We start from the raw sequence: 17,560 nt of genomic DNA, 5'->3' as shown, positions 1-17,560 counted from the left end.
CCCCATTTTGGTTACATATTTCGAATTTACCCCTTTTACCAATATTTTGTTATGATCTCACACCAAAATTAAGGGGTTTTTTTCAACAAATACCCTTATTTAGATAAGATTGGGCGGATTTGTTATGGATAGATAACAACTCTTCCCTTAATATTCTATATACCATAAATAGCCCATTGGTTGGCCCTAACTTTAGGAGGCCAATGGTTAGGAGTTCAACTCCCATTATCTCATTCCTTTAATTCGAATTAAATAGCTATTTTAATTCAAATTTGAATATTTTCCCTCTCTTTATGATTTTGTGATGTCATGCTGACGTCATCAAAATCCATACTTTTGCTTGAATTTGAAACCATCATAACTTTTATATCCGATATTCGTTCTTGATGAAACGAATGCCATTGGAAAGCTTTTGACGAGCTCTTCCATTTGAAATCCATTGTCAAATACTTTTGAGATGATTTTTTTTTCACCCTTTTATGGCCTCTGGTCCCAGTTTTACCAAACTTTAACCAGTCATACTTTTTGCACTTGAACTCCAAGTTTGCTCATTCAAGTTATGTTGGACTCAAAATTGTGAACACTTTGTAATGATGTTGACTCTTGGAGCATTGGGACATTTTACTTTTCACTAATTTTTATCCCCTGGATCAAGCCTCCCCACTGAAGAGCTTTCGAACCTCCGAAAGTTTGGATTACTCAGAAAGAAGGTGAGGGTATAGTTCCCTCACTTTACCAATCTCCATCCATCTTGCCTTGCTTGGATGCATCCCCTTCAATCACACTCAGAGGTATTCAACTGGTCCTCTTCGTGAAGTTCTGACATTCCTGTCAAGGATGACATCTTGTGGCAATTCTGACATGTACTCTAGTGAAAGGTCATCAATTGATGGAACCTGAACAGTAACATCTTCATCCAAGATCATTGGAGGCTCATACAACTTCAGATTCTCAACATTGACAACTGAGTAAATTTTCTTGTATGGAGGAAGATTAAGGCGGATAGCATTGGTACCAATCTTCTCTAAGATTTCAAAAGGACCATACCTGATAGGCTTGAGTTTCCTTCCTTCACCTTGCATTCTTTCCTTACTGATATGTAACCAAACTCTGTCACCAACTTGGAATTGGTGATCAATACGATGCTTATCATGGCGAGCCTTGTATTTTTCTTGGCTCTGCTCCAACTGTGCTTCTACTGCTTGATGGATTGCTTGGACCTTCTGGATGAACTTTAAAGCCTTTTCTGCATCATGGCATTTATCTACAACATCGTCCTTCCCAAAAGCAAAATCCATTGGTGTCTTAGGCAAGTAACCGAAGCAAGTCTCAAAAGGAGACCTCTTTGTAGAAGTGTGTGCCACATGGTTGTAAGCATGCTGCACGTAATGAAGACTTTCATCCCACAACTTAGGATGTTTGCTGCAATAGCCTCTAAGTAGATGCACAACTGTCCTGTTCACTACCTCTGTCTATCCGTCGGTCTGTGGATGGAAGGTTGTACTCTTCTTCAACTTGGTTTCCATGAGTTCCCACAAAGATGACCAAAATTCCCCTAAGAATCGAGAATCTCGATCCGATACAATAGAAGTAGGTAACCCAAAATGAACCCATACATTTTGAAAGTACAAATGAGCTATCAGTTCAGCAGTGACCTGCTTTTTACAAGGCATTAAAAGACACATTTTGCTGAACCGATCAACTACTACATACAAATAATCATGACCCTTCCTAGACATAGGTAAACCTCCTACAAAGTCCATAGACACACTTTCCCATGGACATGATGGTACAGGTAATGGTGTGTACAAACCCAATTTCCTATTACTTGGTTTGCTGGTTGCACACATTACACATCCTTTTATATACTTAGTGACAGTTTCCTGCATACGAGGCCAGTAACAATATTTTTGCAATTGAGCTAATGTCTTACTTACCCCGAAATGCCCTGCAATCAAAGAAGTGTGTGCTTCACGAATTACATGTGCATATTCATCTTTAGGAATGCAAAGTTTTCCCAAGTGGTACAACAAATTGTCCTACACACAGTAATCTTTCTCTTCCACATGTTTACCCTGGATTAAAGCTGCATAGATATCCTTAAAGTTCTCATCATTAGCATATTGTTCTTGAAAACTTTCATGAACCATAGAACTATTTTGAAGGATTATCAAAGCATTCTGAACAGGAGGTCTAGACAACATATCTGTTACTTTGTTATGGGAACCCTTCTTATACTTAATTACCAAATGAAACTGTTGTAGAAAACCCATCCACCTAAAGTGCCTACTTTGTCGCAACTTAGATTGTGAGCGCAAATATTGTAGTGGCTAGTGATCGGTGTGGATTACAGTTTCTTTTCCCGTTAAGTAATGTTTCCATTTTTTAACACTTTGAACTAAAGCATAAAGTTCTTTATCATACGTAGGATATTTACTTACTGCTCCTAAAAAAGTTTCAGAGTGGTAGCAGACTGCTTTACCTCCTTGCATGAGTACAACTCCCATGGCAAACCCACTCGCATCTGTCTCAATCTCAAATGGTTGACGTAAATCAGGTAGAGCTAACACTGGTGCAATGCTCAACTTTTCCTTTAAAGTGTCAAAAGCCTTATGTTGTAGACCTCCCCACTGAAAAGTTTCCTTGCTACTGGTTAATTCATGCAACGGTGATGCAATATAAGAGAAGTTTGCAATGAACTTTCTCTAGTACTGAACTACACCTAAGAAACTTCTGACTTCTATAATTGTACTTGGCTTAGGCCATTTTAAAATACATTCGACCTTCGTAGGGTCTACTTTCAATTGACCATTCCCTACAACATAGCCTAAGTACACTAAGGATGTCTTTGAAAATTAGCATTTTGACATCTTTACATAGAGTTTTTCTTTTCTCAGTACATCAAGTACTTTCTTCACATGAATTACATGATCATCCCAAGACTTACTGAATACAAGAATATCATCTAAATAGACTATGACAAAATCATCAATAAAGGGACAGAAGACATCATTCATGACTCTCATAAATGTAGCTAGTGCATTACAAAGCCCAAATCGCATGACCAACCACTCAAAAGTTCCCTATTTTGTCTTAAAAGTAGTTTTCCAAATATCACTTTCTGCAATTCTTATTTGATGATATCCACTACGTAGGTCTAGCTTAGTGAAATAAATTGCATGTTTCAACTGATCAAGTAAATCATCAATTCTGGGAAGAGGGTACCTATTCTTTACCGTTATCTTGTTCAGAGCCCTGTAGTCAATACACGTTCTCCAAGTCTCATCTTTCTTTGGAACCAACACAATAGGAGAACCACAAGGAGAAGTACTAGGATGGATAACTCCTTTCTCAACGAGCTCCTGAACTTGCTTTTTGATTTCTTCATTCTGCAGCATTGATAAGTGGTACATGCCAATATTAGGAAGTGGTGCATCTTGCTGCAACTGAATCTTATGTTGTATCTCTCTCTTAGGAGGCAATCCCTTTGGTTCCTGAAACAAGTCATCGTAAGCAGAAACAACTTTGACCATTTCAGCCTTATGTTTTGGATCACATCCCTTAAATGCCTTAGATGTTTCATCTTCTTTGGCTTTTACAAGCATTAACACAAAATTCTTACTAGAGTTGACTAACCTTTTCATTTGACCAGCATTGACTAATGCTAGATTAGTATTAACCTTATGTACCCGTACAATGTATTCAATATTGTCTTTAAACAAATGATACTTATTTTCCCCCCTATAGAAGATAGCTTGTTGATCATACAAATAGGGACTCCCAAGTACAAGACCACAAATATCTAAAGGGACTACATCAACTTCCACCTCATCCACAAAGTTTGCAGTGATAGCGAATCTTAACTTGCATTGTTTAGTTACTTGTAACTGTGCATCATCGCAAACCCATCCAAGAGGATATGGTTCTGGATGAGGTGTTGTAGTCAAATTAAACTTTTTAACAACTTCTTCAGATATCAAATTAACTTGAGAACCCTGGTATCAAATAATGTATCAACCTTAGTATTCTTGATAACAACTCGGATGTGAAATAATTCATTCCTTTGCTTATCATTCTTAGGAGAAGATTCTTTACTTGTACTTGCACTTATACTAGAAGAATTTTTAGTTGATGTGAGAGATATAGCTTTTCCTTTACCTTGAATCCTAGTAGCAACAATCTTTGTCTCATCTCCAGAGTCAAATCCAAGATCTTGTTGAGTTATAGCAGCAGTCTTTTGTTTTCCTTTGTTTCCACCAAATCGCTTTGGCCTCTTTTCAGGATGCAGTTTCCAGCACTTAGAATCATCATGCCTTTCTTTCTTGCAATGTGAGCATGTGGGTTTCTCACTCTCTTTCTTTCTGTTGTTGTCTTTTTACCATTTCCTTTGCCTTTGGACTTTTCTTCAGACTTAGATGGTTTTTTATCAAACTTATCAATGAAAGTACCCTTACCCCTTGATTCTAAATGTGTTTCTTGGACACATACTTCATCCAAATTACAAGGATTCAGGATGAGAATAGAATGCCTTAGGTAAGAATGAAGACCACCTATATACTTGAGTAAAGTGTCCTGGGTATATAATGGGACATTTAATGAAATAGCCTTTTTATGAAATTCATGGGTGTAATCCTAGATAGACTGACCTTTCCCTTCCCTAAAATGTTGCCGGTTCATCATTAACTGCTGCATATGGCCTAGGGGGTAGAATTGCTTCTTTAAAGTTGTAACAAATTCTGACCAAGACAAATTAAACTTACCAAACTGTGAAGTTTCATCCCGAGACCTACTCTCCCACCAAGTTAAGGCTACACCACCTAACCGAAGAGTGGCTAACTGAATTCTATCAACATCATCTACAAGGTTTTGAACTCTACAGTAGACTTCTACTTGCTGAATCCAATCATCTAGTTTTTCAGCATTTAACTCCCCACACTATTTTGGCAAGTCAAATTTTACATCCAACTTGATTCGATGCTTATGTCCACCCTTAAAAATATTAGAAGACTCAGAATGGGTAGAAGAAAGAGAAGAGGGGGAAGAAGGAGAAGAGGGAGAAGAAGGAGAAGATGGAGGTGTCTTTGGTGGATCACGATCATCGCCTTTCTTTTTCCCTTTGTCCTTTCAAGCGACACGTCTTCGCATCTTCTCTTCTCTTTCTTGTACCAAAACTTCTACCATTGTTTGCAAATTCTGAAGAGTCTTCTGAATACTCTTATCTTGAAAAGCTTGTCCACCACCTTCATCTGCCATTTGTGATGATGGTTTAGTCCTTCATTTTCCAATCTCAAGATTGTATTCCTCGAGCTTTCCTTCGCCTTTCTCAATCCTGGATCTTGTTAGTATTCAAATCTGCAATACTAGTCCAACAAAAGCTCTAATACCAAATTTGATTTGATTAGGATCTAGGACTATTACAGAGGAATGCTTAACATTATTTCATAAAGTAAAATTTCAAAGCATTAATTAGCAAATTAACACAACTTAAATGTTGAAATGAACAAAGCATAAAAGAGTAATGACTGAAAGAAAGAGAGTAGAGAGACATAAGACAAAACACGATTGATAACAAAGTTCATCTGTGGGTCAGACTACATCTTCGGGTCTTGCTCCAATAGAGGGACTGATTCAATTTGCTCCAAAATCAATTACAAGTGTTCAAGATCTTCCCTTCAAGCATAATTGTAGCATTACTCTCCAATGTGTAGGAATAATCATCAAGTCTCCAAGATCATAATCTCCTTCTCATCACCTGGATGTCTTTCCAAAGCCTATTACCCCCATTTTATACATCAAATTTAGCCAAAAATGGGCTAAAACAATTAACCAACATAATCCCCCATTTTGGTTACATATTTCGAATTTACCTCTTTTACCAATATTTTGTTATGATCTCACACCAAAATTTTAAGGGTTTGTTTTCAAAAAATACCCTTATTTAGATAAGATTGGGCGGATTTGTTATGGATAGATAACAACTCTTCCCTTAATATTTTATATACCATAAATAGCCCATTGGTTGGCCTTGATTTTAGGAGGCCAATGGTTAGGAGTTCAACTCCCATTATCTCATTCCTTTAATTCGAATTAAATAGCTATTTTAATTCAAATTTGAATGTTTTCCCTCTCTTTATGATTTTGTGATGTCATGCTGACATAATCAAAATCCATACTTTTGCTTGAATTTGAAACCATCATAACTTTTATATCCGATATCCGTTCTTGATGAAATGAACGCCATTGGAAAGCTTTTGACGAGCTCTTCCATTTGAAATCCATTGTCAAATACTTTTGAGATGATTATTTTTTTCACCCTTTTATGGCCTCTAGTCCCAGTTTGACCAAACTTTGACTAGTCATACTTTTTGCACTTGAACTCCAAGTTTGCTCGTTCAAGTTATGTTGGACTCAAAATTGTGAACACTTTGTAATGATGTTGACTCTTGGAGCATTGGGACATTTTACTTTTCAGTAATTTTTATCCCCTGGATCATCATTATAAAGATCAAACAAGTCCTTGCTAATCAAACTAAGGTTAGCCTTATTAAATTCAATAGAAAGCCCATCCAGTCCAAGGGCCTTATCATCCTTGAGAGCTATAATAGCCCCCTTGATCTCATCAATAGATATAGGGGTCAAAAGAAGCATAACATCTTCAACATCTAATTTAGAAGGAATAAGAGGTCTACACTTGGATCTAATTTCCTTAGCCTCCATGGAGTCTTCAGATGAGAAAAGCTTACTACAATAATCAGCAAAAGCCAAATAAATACAAACAAGATCAAAGACTTCCTGATTATTAATAACAAGCTTGTTAATAGATTCTTTAATTTGTTTCTGCTTAAGAAAATTAAAGAAAAGTTTAGACCCTTGATCACCATGTTGGATCCAATTAATCTTAGAACAGATTCTAGCTCCATGAATTTTAGTCTATTGATGCTTGCTAAGGGCATTCTTAGCAGCAATAGCTTGGTTCAAAAGATCTGCATTGGAAGGGTTAGCCTGAACATTAAACTCAGTAGTTTGAAGGTTAAAGCAGAGCAACTTTTTAGTGAATCTATAGTCCTTGGCATACTATTGGCCAATGGTTTGTAGGAAACCTTTCCAAGTTAGGAGATTTGCCTTCCACTTGTCAATCATGAAAGAGTCCTTCATGTTAAAGAAGTTGATGTTCCTGATAAGTTGCAAGGTACATAGAACATCATCATTGTGCAATAGCTTAGAAGTCAACAAGAATTTGGAAGAGGTATTTTTATGACGAACAAGATTAGAATTAATGTTGATATAGGTGAAAATAGGATGATGATTAGATAGGGTGTTGGTAGAAACCAAAACAATGTTACCATTACATTCAGGAAGAAAAGAAAAGAAGTCCTTATTGCCATAAAAGCGGTCTAATCTAGAATAGATCCTAGATCAACCTTGTTGGAAATTGCACCAAGTGTGCCAGATTCTAGGATGAGAGTCTTCAATGTTAGCTAGAAGGTCAAACAAATTTTTTGAGTTAATAAACTTAGACCAATGTAGATACTCATAATCCTTCCACCTAAACGGGTTGCCACCAATTTTATCCTTTTGGGACTCAATCATATTGAAGTCTCCTCCAAAAAACCAAGGAATATCAGGGAGAGAGGACAACCAATTCTAGAGGGAGATTCTATCCTTAGTATCATTAGGAGCGTAAATAGAGCAAAACCCTATTTTTTTAATATTAATATGCATAGTAAACTAGACAGCCCTTTGACAAGGGGAAACACCATTATCAATTATGAACTTCCCCCACTTGGGATTAACAAGGATAGCAATTCCACCTTTACCCATGATATGCCTAGAGTAAAACTTAATGGCATCCTTCCAAATAAAATTAAGGTTGATATCGAGCATGAAACCAAAAGCTTTAATTTCTTGCATCATAAACAAATCAATTGAGTTAAAAGAATTTAAAACATGCTTAACAACATATTTTCTATCCGAGGACTCAAGCCCCCTAACATTCCAGGATAGGCAATTCATTGAGACACATTGCAAGGGGTTTGGGATGCATCTTTAACAGTCATGCTAGGACTACTAGGAGCATCCCCAAGGTTCTTATTAGCAGAATTGTTTTTGGACCTTGGTTGCCTCCCACACCTATTGGTGGAAATGATGTCTAATTTAGGAGACTCATCAAGGACTGACGGCTCCATATCCATATTGAGATCAAAGAGAATTGACCCAGATGCAAGAATTACTTCAAAAATATAACTATCCTCAATTTCCTTAAACACCTTTGGTGGATCCTTTAGCAAATTCAAGGTAGGCTTGACAACTTCAATGGAAGAAGCAGGACACCCAATCGTGACCACACTTAGCAGGGGATCTAATATGGGATGAGAATCCGGATTAACATAATTGGATTTAGGGTTATCCAAAGTAGTCTCTCTCCTCCTTTTCCTACTTCTAACAGGAATAAATCCATCATCTAAATTAGGCCCCAACATAGACTCTGGAGGGGGAAATAAATTCAAGTTAAGAGTAGAGACAACCTGGTTAAAATCTAAGGAAATAGGAGCCTTCATAGTAGGTTGATGATCAAATTTAGAAGCAATAGGGGGGTTGACCAGAAAAGGGGGCTTGGGAGGGGGTTATTGCTATTAGAAGACTTAGCAGAAGACTTATTAAGGATGGGATAATCTCTACATCGATCACCCTCCTTCCTACATAGAAAATAAGCATTCAAGCCCCCTAAATTTTGAATAGGGCAAACAAAATCTTCATTAAGCACATTAATATTAATTTTAGAAGGAATTTCTTTGCCAGGAAGAAGTGATATAAGAACCCTAGCATCCATATGTGGGACTAATCTAATAGTTTCATCCATCCTAATAATTTTTCCCAAATTTTCCAATAGTTGTGGCAAAAAATTCCGAAGAAATGGCAGTACATTTTTCACAAGAATCCACCTGGGTGTTGAGAGGGCCAAAACCTCCTCATGGACGGCCTTAGGGGTCCAAGCCAATGCTCAAGAGGATGTCGACCCAACTGTCCAATATTTCTTTTTCAGAACCTCTTGTTGGGCTTCATGGTTAGCAAAAAAGATAACAAAAATCCCCTTTTGAATTTATCTGCAAAATGTTATGTGAAACCCTAGTTTGGCATTCTAGAAATTATGAAACCAATCATCCATAAACTTGCGAGGAGGACATTTTTCAATTTCAACAACAATAAAAAAGATTGCACTATTTTTAAGCCTACCTTTCTCTTTAATAATTTTGGTAACCATCTCAGAAGTAGGAACTAAAGAAAAATGAGCTGAGGGAGCCAGATGGCTCTTACCATCCTTGGTGACCTCATAGTTGTCAAGGGCAGCAACAACAAACCTCGCGTGTTCATGGATACCACCTACCAAGTTGGAAACTCCCTCTGAGAAAGATTTAGCTTTAAAATAATTGCTAGTGGTCAATAGAGGATATCCATTAATGTTGGCAAAAGCATTAGCCAAAGGAGGAGGTATAGGAGGCTGCTTGGAAGAAAAAGCATTGCCTGCAAGGGAGTTAGAATTAAATGGAGCGCTTGGTAAAGAATAGCCACCATCGATGGTCATATGTGTGGGGACACCCAGGTGTCCACTGCCGTCGACCCCAAACTTATCCTTCGCCACCTTGTTGGCAGTGAGCAGGATCAACAACCTTTCGTGATATCTTTATTGTTTTCCTTGACCCTATTATTTATGGTGCAGTTGTAGAATCCCTACAAAATCATATCGCCTAACCTACTAATTTTCTTCATGGTGCAAAGCCAAATCAACTTTTGTGGTTCACACATTTTCGCTCAACACTGCTTACTTTGCATATTTTTGCTCAATGGTGCTCCTCTCCTGGCATATAAAATTGGGTCTTATAGGAGTGGATTTTGAGGAAGCACTATCCAATATTTTAGAATGTAAAAATATTTTGTTATGTAAAATATTAAATCCATAATATGTTACTATACAATTATTTTAATAAAATGTTTTTCTTTTATAATAACTTGTGATTATATTTTATGAATAATATTTTTTATAAAAAAAATTAAGTTTAGATAAAATATTAATACTTTAAGATACAATTTTATTAGTTATAACAATATGATGACATTTATGTTTAATTATAAATGTTTTATTAAAATTATTTTTCTAAATTAAAAATTTGATTTTTAATGTAAAAATATAATTTAAAAAAAAAATTAAATTAGTCCTGAATTTTATAATATTAATTAAATATTGATAAATTTTCATTAAATTTTATCAAATTTTTAACTTTAGTACTCTATATATCTAATTAAGCTATTATAAATTATGGAAAATACATGCTCTTATATGACACTTATTTTCTTTACAATATTAAATAAAATATAGTAGATTACTGATATGTTCTTTATACTTAACCGTAAAGATTTTTGAACCAATTTACAAAGAATGTATTACGAATCTAGACTGTAGCACTAATTAATGTTTGCATGGACTCAATTCAATTACAAAATTAATCTACAAATGGACGGACTCAACCATTTTGGCTGGTCATTTACACTTTATAATGCAAGTTCGGCAATTAATCTAGTAATTTTATTCTTTTGTAATGTGAATTCAGATAATAGATGCTTTAAATTGAGTCACATATTTACTGAGCTCATCTACTGCTAAGATGCTTCATCAATTGGATACTACCACCAATTTTGTTTTGTTAAGATGTGATCACATCGTGCGTGAAATAAACTCTTATATTGCATTCCATGAGGCTCTCGTGTGAAAAAATTATGTAGTGAAATATATTCGTCTGATTCCAAACGCCTATGGAAAAAATGTAGAAAGATGTACCATTAGACTGGTCCATTCATTTGACACACATATGCAGACTTTAGAGCGCGTCATTACTCCATCGCAGTCATTTTACGTCCACTACGAGATGACGGACCGCCAAATTACAGTGTTGTCACTCTCAATATTATGATGCCAATCTGATTCTAAATGAAATATAGACTTGTATGGAGAAAATGGGTAGAAGATGTAACCAGCAGTTGGCCCATTCATTTGACATGCGAAATGAAAGTCACTATATAGCAAACATTAAATGACTGGCACGTAATCTTAACATCATACAGATGACGCCATACGATATCATCGTCTTTCTCTTGTTGAAAAGCGCTATCTTAACTATGGTAATTTGAGGCCCCACCTCGGGTGGGTCTATTCTCGATCGTACAGATTTTAGTGAGAGTGAAAAATGATCATTTTACCACACATAAAATGGTATGTCTAATTTTCAATCAACGTCTGGTGTCGTCCATGAAACAACTAGAATGGTGCACTAGGAATTAGTACACAAACTAAAACCCACTAAGAACGGTTGCAATTCGGTTGCCTCTCATTTATCTGAATTGTAGATATTGCAAACATTACATAAATGCAAGTTTGTTTTGATAACATTCATAATGCGTTATTCATATTTACTATTTTTTTCTTTTTAGTTAATTTATTGAATTACTTTTATTTATTTGTTCTATTAACAAAAAATTGTATTTATATAATCAATTTATGCGTACTCTTTTTGAAGTGTATATTTTCACATGCTTCTTGTTGGTGTGCTTCTTTCATTCTTAAGCTTTCTAAAATGATACATACAAGGCGCAACATCTGGATTCCCTTCATATAAGATTAATACCTCATAGCTTTGTACTTGTACCTAAGTGAAGTGATTATGGAACAATTGTAGAGTCGCACTTGATACATTTGTAGCATATTTGATATCACATATCTTAGTACTCAAGAAATCTCATTATCTTGCATACTTCAATGTTGAAGACATTTTTGTTTTCATTGCTAATCCTTGATTTTCTAGCTTCAACATGTCCTACATGGTATCTTGAAACCATGGTCATGCAAAAGCATTCTTTGATAATGAGTTATAGCTATTGTCAAATAATAGACTTTTTGTGAGTTTGTTGGCAATCTTTGGCACATGTTGGAGGATATATTACCTTTGCATTGATTCTAGTAGGACTAAGAAAGTCAAGATAGTTTTGTTTCACTTAAATATAATATATTTTCAAAAAGATTTGAGTGTTTCAAGTTAGTGCGACTTACCACATCCAAGAGGTTTTTGAAATTTTAGAGTAGAATGGGAAAAAGATCTACCACTATGTCTAAAGTACCCAACAATCCTACTAAGGTCTACAAAATTATCTATAGCTAATACCTTGACCTAGGCATCAAAGAATTTTTTAGCCCATTTTCATGTTTGTGTGCATTAATAAGTAACTATATGGTTTGTACAAGTAGTGCAAATAAGTGTCAAGGCTTGTAAATATGAGAATAGTTCCTAACTTTTTTGTCTCTATCCAAGAACTACATCAATTTGCACAACTCTACAACCTCTGCATATGGAACTATTATTTAATTGCATTACATTGTACAAATTTTGCTCAAAAATATTTTGTGAAATTTAATATTTTATTCATTTAATTTAAATGTATAATTGTATACTTCTATATAGTGTATGGTTTTCCATAAACCATGAGTAAGTAATATTAGAGTGGTGGGAGGAAAGGGGTGAGGTAAGCACCAAATGATACATAGTCACTACTTGGAGTTGGGTCATCACTCATGAGTGATGCATATTTTTAACCCCTGGAGCATTGATCATCATATTGGAAATCGAGCAATAAGTGCCTTGGGGCCCAAATTTGTGTCACCTATAGCCAAATTGGATATATTTGTTCAATCAAACATATAACATAGGATAATTGATTCAATTTGTTTCAAATAAGATATCATTGATAAGGTAGTTTCACATACCTTGTAATTGTATAGGTTAATTCTACATAGTTTTTATCAATGAATTTTATTCTCACTAAAGTCTATTTTCTTATTATGGACCTTTGAGCTAAAATATTTTGCCACTATCTTTTATTTGTGATTTTTTAGAGGTGTGAAAATTATTAAGGAGCTCTATCATTATGCTTATGCATTTTTTTTAATTAATTCCTAAATTTATTTATATTCATATATTTACTATATCATGATATTGTTAAGTCTTAGAAATCCCAACTCCTAGAGAGATTGGGAATTTTGGAAAATCCTAATTTACAATATTAATCTTATTTGGGACTTTTTTATAGTCTTTTTGAGGATTAGACCTTGGTAATTTTAATGAAATGTCATATTTGTGATAGTTTTCTTTTCATTTCATTCTTATTTGAGTATCCTAAAAAGGGGAGACCATAAAAAATTGAGCTCATAAAATCTCTTAGATGTATTGATATTTTACTATATTTTTATATGCTTGTTCCTCCACCTAACATGCCTAATAAAAAAATATGCTTGGAATTATAGGTGGTATCATGTCTTATGAGTTATAGATTCACATTTTTAATTATTGATCTTGAGTATCCTCTTTCTCTTTAAACTAAAATTTAGGATTTATAAGTAGAAGATTTGTTAACTTGAAAAAGTTACTAAAATTGAATAAAATATAGATATACATGACCAAAAGGACTACACTATAATCAAAAGACTACATGAAAGAAATAATAATTTAAAGGAAGTACATTGACTTTTATGAACAAAAAATAATCATATTGCATGCTCATTAGAAACTAGCTTATATCGTAAATGACCCAACTATCAATTCCAAAATATAATGTACATTTGGAATGATATGTAATGATAATTTAAGTGTAAACATTTTAGGAGTCATTGAAGCTATCTCTAACATATCATCTCTTCTTCCTAAAGTTGCAAAAATTGATGCTTTGTCTCATCCAAGTGTTGTTGGTATCTAGCTCCATCGTTCTACTCAATCATCAATTGTGAACATAGAAAATGTAGCTCAAGAAATGTCAAATAAAACATTATAATATCTACCTCTAATGTGAACAGTGTTAAAAAAAATAGGCTTGACACTAGTTTCCAAGATCTATACTCATGAAGATCAAGCCATTAAAGTTACCATTAAATTATTAGGAATATATATATTTCCTTGATTGGACCAATAATATTTTATGTATGAAAAATATAGCTAAGATCATCAACAACTAAAACATAGAAAAATGGAGATAAGGGGAAACCTTGTCATGTTGAGAAATATAAGGGATATGGATAATATAGTGAGTTATTGACCCTTAATTCATAATTTGTGTCTCTAAATAACATCCTCACATGTAGTATAGTTTGTTCAAGTCTAACTATCATCTTGGGTACTACTTTCATCCTCTTAGCTAAAGCTTTTGCAATTATTTTGTAAGACATTTTGAACAATGTAATGGGTACCATCTAGTTACCCAACCTAAATTATATCCTTTAGCAAGATACTTAATATGACATCTATTCATATTTTAATCCTAGGATCCATCATTAATATCTTTAGGGTATATAAAATATAAATCTTCCTTTTATGTTACCATAAAGTTTGATAAAATTCAATTGATAACTTGTCAGTTCAATAAATTTTATTAGGGGCCTTTGAAAAAATAACACGTTCAATATAAAAGTCTCAATCAATATAATCACTATAATCTTGATCCACCTTCCTCAAAAGGACATCTTCAATGATATCTTCTAAAAAAAAATGCACCTCTTGCTAATGCTTTTCATTCCTACAAATATTTTTATAAGAAACCTAAATTAATTTTTGGATTTGTTCTAGATTAGAGTGCATCTAGACTTTATCATCGAATAGCTCTCCATGAACTCTTTTATATGTTCTTACTTTAACTACTAAATTAAGTGCTTGAAGCTTCTATTTCTTTCTTTAAACTACTATTATTTACCTCTTATTCTGGATCATTTCCCCCTACATAATGATTAAGATTGCCCAAAGTTGTGTTTTAATAGAAGATATGGAGCACTGAATACCTATATTGTTTATATTACAGTTCAACAATTTTCTATGTAGTTCAAGTTTCTCCTATAAAGAATATGAACATGAACATGATTTATGAAATCACTTTTGGTTTTCTCACTCGATTGGTCCAAAACTGACTCCAAGTCTATAATATCAATTTGTGACTCCCTACTCAGGGGAAGTGCCTCCAAATCGTGTTCAAGTTTTACCTTGACTGAGATATCAGGGTCACCAACTTGAACTTCTTCAATATGGTCTCCAACTTGTGATGAATCTCCTTTTTCAATAAGCACTGGAGAGCTAATTTGTGAATCTTGTAGGTTGCCAACATTTCCACTACCAAAATATGTGGATATGATTATGTTTTTTGGTAATGGTGGCCTCTCTTGGTTGTCAAGGATCCTATTAGAACCCCTGTTACCTGTCTTGTTTGATATTGCTAACCAATAAAGGCTACAAAAAACAAATCAACTTAGTTGTTGAACAATAGACTCAAAGAGTGACAAGTTAAAGACTATGACAATAGACTACTTAGACTACATATAATAACAATAATATGATTCATTCTCATAAAAAAGGGTACTATCACTATGGTACTATAGTCTACAGTATCACCCAATAAAATTCACAAACCTATCTTAGCATGTGAGATGTCCTGTCACCAGTGGACACTAGACAATAAAAAATAACCAATACCAGTACCACATCAAAAATAAATTAAAAATTACTTACCTTTTATGAAAACCAGTACCAGTACCAAGGTACTACCACTACGGTACTATAGTCTATGGTATTACCCAATAAAATTCACAAACCTATCTTAGCATGTGAGATGTCCAGTCACCAGTGGACACTAGACAATAAAAAATAACCAGTACCAGTACCACATCAAAAATAAATTAAAAATCACTTACTTTTGATGAAAACCATGGTCCACGAGTCAATGGGTAATACACTCAGCACTCTGAAACTTTGGCAGCAATAAGAAATGTCAATCTTCTGATCAGAAAAGACCAAATTATGTAGAATAATAATATCTTATAGTCCAATCTAGATTGGAAAATTACGCAGGATTAACAAGCGAGCCTTAGATAGGGAGCCCTCTTCTCATACCCTTCACCTCGTTCAAGCTCTTTCTTTTCTTCGACTGCATAGCCTTCTTTCTATCTCTTTGTTTGTATAAATTGGCAGATGATTCCAGTGCACTCCCCAGGGGACAGAATGATATTCATGACCGGCAACAGTTTAATGATTTCCTGCAGCTTTGGCTTAACTGCTTTTGGGTTTATGGCTGCGATTTACACGGTTGTGGCACGTAAGGTGAAGACCTTCTCTTGGGTTGTGTTAGGAAGTCTAGTTGCCATTTCTTTGTGTGGCCTGTACATTGGTTTCCGCCGATTGGCAGAATTTTCCGTGGCGCGTGCCCGATTCCACCACCTCTGCGGTGCAAATATTTTTTTAGATGACATTGTTGAATGCATATGGTCTAGAGCAGAGCGGTGTGGGCTTCTGGAGCTATTCCGTTCAGGCGATGAAACCTCCCATGAATTGATCGGCGCTGGAAGTGCCGAGGTCAGTGGGCTGGATCGTGAAGATAGCTCCTCGTCTCGTTTACCGGTTTAGCGAACTTCCTTGTTCAAACCTGGCTTTTCTCTCTCTGTTTCATCTTAGTTATAATTCTAAGACTGCTACGTTTCTACATCTCACTTTTACCCTAAGATTGATTGAAGTAATCTAGTTTACAGTGTTAGAAAATAATTATATCTATTATGATGTGTTCATAGTGTTAACATATTACTAGGAGTACAAACGTGAATGGAAGGAATCAATGTGTATAAGAAATCAATGAGATATTATTTGCAACAACTGTTTATGAAGAATAACTGAATTTTATTGAAGCCAATTTATTGTCTTTAAAAATTTAAAAGTACTACAAGAAAAAAAGTGTTTGAATAGGAAGATGCATATTACAATCATTAAAAATATGATCTTAGAAAGGTTGATTATCAATATTTCGAAATAATTTCTAAATTTAGTCTAAAAAGAGAATACTCAAATTCAATATAGACTTGAACAAGTCATCATCTTTATGCAAAGCAATAATGCATAGGACATGATACACATTATAATTCTAAGTAATTAATACTAGATGTGTCAAATTAGGGAATGGCATTGTATAAATATGGTATGGAATTAATCCATCTGAGATGTTTTATGAGTCATCTCTCAATTATTTATCGTTTTCACTTTTTTGAATGATCAAACAAAGATGAAGTGAAAATCCAATTATTAAAGATGATATTAATTTAAATCTACAAAGATAGATAACTCAACATGAGTATAGATGCTCCATAATATGGCCAATATTACAAGTAAAGCCTTTCCAAAAAGGCATAACCTCTCCATGACTCATGTTTTCTAAGTAATTAGTGATAATTTGACATGGATGAAAATTTCATAATATACATGGAACTTATTCTTTAAAAAAGTGCATGAACATTATGGTAGAGCTCCTTAATGTCTTTCACATTCTTCAATAATCTTTAAAAATAGTGATTACAACAAATTATTTGAGCTTGAACATCCAAACTTGGAATATAGACTTTGTTAAACAATAAGATTCACCAATGACAATTTCTTTTTAATAAAATCATGCACCACTATAAAGTATGTGAAAAAACCTTTTTTGTTGACATCTTTTT

General features: G+C 34.4%; 1 pseudogene; it reads left to right on the top strand.

Moving 5' to 3' along the window:
- Positions 1–16,481, top strand: part of LOC149577341 (methylesterase 3-like) — a 109,170-nt pseudogene extending 92,689 nt beyond the window's left edge.
- The last annotated feature ends 1,079 nt before the right edge of the window (positions 16,482–17,560 follow it).

Source organism: Cupressus sempervirens, chromosome 1, assembly GCF_028749045.1.
Source record: "Cupressus sempervirens isolate cs-2001-9-10 chromosome 1, ASM2874904v1, whole genome shotgun sequence".
In the NCBI taxonomy this organism is placed as follows: Eukaryota; Viridiplantae; Streptophyta; class Pinopsida; order Cupressales; family Cupressaceae; genus Cupressus; species Cupressus sempervirens.
This window is presented reverse-complemented; position numbering and strand designations above follow the sequence as displayed.